The sequence below is a fragment of the Octopus bimaculoides genome, chromosome 23 (assembly GCF_001194135.2).
Source record: "Octopus bimaculoides isolate UCB-OBI-ISO-001 chromosome 23, ASM119413v2, whole genome shotgun sequence".
NCBI classification, from domain to species: domain Eukaryota; kingdom Metazoa; phylum Mollusca; class Cephalopoda; order Octopoda; family Octopodidae; genus Octopus; species Octopus bimaculoides.
The window spans coordinates 37,217,986-37,221,889 of record NC_069003.1 but is presented as its reverse complement, the minus strand read 5'-3'; the positions used below and the strand labels follow the sequence as shown (position 1 = coordinate 37,221,889).

The 3,904-nt window shown below is 37.9% G+C and overlaps 1 protein-coding gene across 4 annotated transcripts in view; it reads left to right on the top strand.

Annotated features, from left to right (window-relative positions):
• LOC106869010 (E3 ubiquitin-protein ligase RNF144B) overlaps positions 1-3,904 on the top strand; it is a 38,297-nt gene that overhangs the window by 6,657 nt on the left and 27,736 nt on the right. Inside the window, exon 1 of one of the 4 annotated variants that reach the window (XM_052975901.1) lies at positions 2,405-2,916. The exons of the other annotated variants lie outside the window; for them this stretch is intronic. The gene's annotated coding sequence lies outside the window, so the exon portion shown is untranslated. Of the gene's footprint in view, positions 1-2,404; positions 2,917-3,904 lie in introns of those variants that run through there. 4 annotated transcript variants of the gene reach the window in all.

Sequence of the window (3,904 nt, the reverse complement as noted above, 5' to 3'; positions counted from 1 at the left end):
TATATATATATATATATATATATATATATATGTGTGTGTGTGTGTATTAAATACTATATAACAAAATCCTAATTTATAAAAATTAGATTATCTCTTAAGTGTAGAGGATTTATCATAATTACCAAATGCCCAGGTTTATTGAAGCTCGTCTTAATTGCTGTTTGGTAATTGCGACATATCTGCAAGATGCAAAGATGATTTTAATTAACCAGGAATTTATGTTGTATGGTATTTGATACATCTGTATTTTGTCTCTGTCAGTCAAATACAATTCCTTGGCCACTGAGTTACTTCCCCTAACTCATTTTTGATTAAATTATGTAGATTACTTGGGCCATAACCGTCTTTGAACTCTTTTCATATAAGTCTAAGTCCCTTGGCTTCTGATCTGCTGGTATTGCCTGTTGAGGCACAAACAACTGTTCCCTTATTTCCAGACAATAAACCTGTCCTTATTCTTGATAGCAATCCAGTTTTTAAGTAATTCTTGATTCTCTACATTTTCTCCTCTTCTCAGGTGGAGTTGGTCTTTATTGTCATTTGGTAATTATGACACTTCTTCTTGAGGTGGAGACAATTTTAATAAATCAGGAATGTGTTGCACCATGTTTGAGACTATGTATATATATATATATATATATATATATATATATATGCATATATGTTGATATTGAAGAGTGAGAATGATTGCTCAGTGCCATGTTGTTTAATAAATATTGTTTATTTGTTGGTTAACAAGGCTATCAATGGTTTCATGTAGAGAGAAACCTCTCAACGATTATCAAGCTCGCCACATGGGAACATTGGTACTCCTCTCCAGATTATACACACACACACACACACACACACACATATCATCATCATTATTGTTTTAATGTCCACTTTTCTCTACAAATATAGCTCAGGTGGAATTTGTTGAAGCAAAGGTATATCTTCTATGGGCAAATGCCTGTTGCTAACACTCAACTATTTTAAAGCAAGATAATATTTCCTCTTGGTCAGACATGTTTCCATGGAGACAAGGAAACACACGAAATACTGCTAAGCATTTCGCCCAGCATGCTAACATGTCTGCCAGTTGACCATCTTCACTATAGTCATAATGTTAAATAAATAATGTGTTTTTATATATATATATATATATATACATATATATCAGAGACCATTACATCTTCTGGTCCAAGAATTTCTAGGAAAACTGGAAGACTGAAGGTGGAAAAGATTTCTGGAGCCTGTACTAACGGATGGCTTGTCTTATGGATAACTGAAAGACAAACAAGATATATCCATCCATCCACTTTTGCTGCCCACTTTTCCTAAAAGGGTCATGGGGGTAGGGTCCTCAGGCACCTCCTCCATAGGGTTTTATCAGAAACAACTGTCATCACACTTTTTGGCTGGATCCCCAAGTGTATCCAGCTGAGACTATGGATGTCATCCAACCATCTCATTCTTGGTCTGCTGCTAGATCTCTTCTTGCCAGTTGGCTTCGCTTCAGGAATCTACCTTGTAGCCCTTTCCTGTGACATTTTAACCAGAAGAAATGTGGAGCACTTAATTGGAAGCAGTGAGTAGCAGAATATGGAGGGATTTGTTGATGGATTAATTTCTGAGAGAATCCTATGAATTGAGTAACCAGATGATTCTACATGGTTCATCGAGCTCTGCTTGACAAAGCGCCATGGATTTTGGCTGCCGAAGTCGTTTTACAGGTCATGTGATGCATGCTTTCTTTGTTCACCCTCTTCACAAATGCTGGTCGTCTCTCTACTCTTTGACTCAAACAGAACTTGAACTTGAAATCTTTTGGTTCTGTCTGTTTCATTAACCACTGTGTTTTTAGGTGATGCTCGTGATTCCAGAATGTTTTTGTTTTTTTGCTTTTCTATTAAATCTTTGGTGAAGTGAATACATTTGAGTTTGGTGCATTAGATTTCTGGTACTTAAACTCATTACTGTATAAACTAACGAAACATTAATCACACAATTTACACCATTACAGATTGCAATGAGTGGCACCTTCAAAATTAGGGAGGTTAGAGCGTGAGCTTTGTCTCTTCAGTTAGTAATCCAAAATATTGGATTACTAGTATTTTACCTTCGTAGTATTTTACCTAGTATTTTACCTTCGTATATATTCTCTTGCTTTTCTGCCTCTTCTCTTCTCTCTCTCTCTCTTTCCATTCTTCCCCTCCTCCTCCTTCAACTTATTTTTTCTTCCTCTTTCACTTTCTCACTCGAGCTCTCTCCCGTTCTTTTATTTAGATTCTTTTTCTCTCTTTATTTTTCCTCGTGTTCTCTTCTCTCTCTCTCTCTTCTCAACCTCTCTCACATCCAACTTTCATTCATTCGTACTCTCTTCACTTTCCTATCTCACGCGCTCTACCGATCTTCTTATCTCGTTCATTTCCACACTTTCTCTCTTCCACCCTTCCTCAATCTCTCTCTCCCTCTCTCGTTATCTCTTTTCCCACCTACTACCCTCCCCCATAAATGCAAACACACTCTTTTCGCCCAGTCTTCCTCATTTCTCTACCTCGTTTTCGGTACGTTACAAGCACTTGTCTCTCTCTCTCCCTCACATTCGCCAATACTAACCGCACAGTTCCGTTGTCATTTGGAACATGTTTCATCTGATTTATGGACACTTGTGCAGTTGATACCCATCGCATACACGGACATACAGCTGTCTGAACGCACTCGTATACATCCATCCATCAACCTTAACCAGTTGCAGCCGGTGTGTATACCATGTACTCAAATACTCCGTTGTCGTTTTCTCTGCTTGCCGTTTACCCGGATATCTGGTGTATGACGGACATGTTTCGGAAGATGAACAGTATTTCAGCCGTGAATTAGAAGAAGAGGAGGAGGGCGTGGAAACACATACCATACCTACACAGACAGAGACTCCGGGTAAGAAGGTGTAGTGTTCTTTGTATGTAGTGCTTCACACCACCTGTGCCCGTGCGCGCGCACTCACACACACTATACCATCCATCCATACATACACACACGAGCGTCACAAGGTGTAGTGGTACACGAAAAGGACTTCTACACGATGCATACACTCAGAGCATACGTTCTTTGTCTATCCATCCACCTATCTATCTATCTATGCATGTATGTAACATCAATGTGTGTGTGTCAACACGAATACATACATGCAAATACGCGCGTGCGCCCGCTGCCGCCGTCATAGTTATCATCATCACCATCAACTACATCAGACGTCAAATATGAAGTCGTTACGTATTTGCTTGCAACATAATTTTGTGTAAAATACGACCAGCCAAGTTTCAAGACTTTATGCTTCTATGTGTGTGTGTATGTATGTGGAAAAAAAGAGAGAGAGAGAGAGAGACGGAGGGAGGGAGGGAGATGAAATGAAAGAAGCGAGCATAATTGTCACTGCATCCCAATCCAAACTTGCAATCACTTCTTACTCCAATCATTATAATTTCTTTGCACCCCACCCACTACAGTAGCATTTATGCTATTTTGCATTAAAAAACAAAAAAAAAACAAAAATTCTTCTATTTCGACCTCCATTCCCCTTACTTTTCCAACCCCTCCTCTTCTTCATCTGCCCCCCCCCCGTAGAAATATTATTATTATTATTATTTGATATTTATTGTTTTAAAAATGTGTATGTGTCACAGGTATAATCATATCGAATTCTTTCAGTTGGTCTTCTTTCGAATCTTCTCAAATACCAAATATTGCTGACTATGAGAGTGTTTAGTAGTATATGTTCTCTACAATATAAGTACATAAATACATAGCGAGGAACTGGTAATATAGTGCCTGTAATACAAGCTTATACAGTGTTATATATATATATATATATATATATATATATATTGACACACACACACATATATATATATATATATTTATTGAC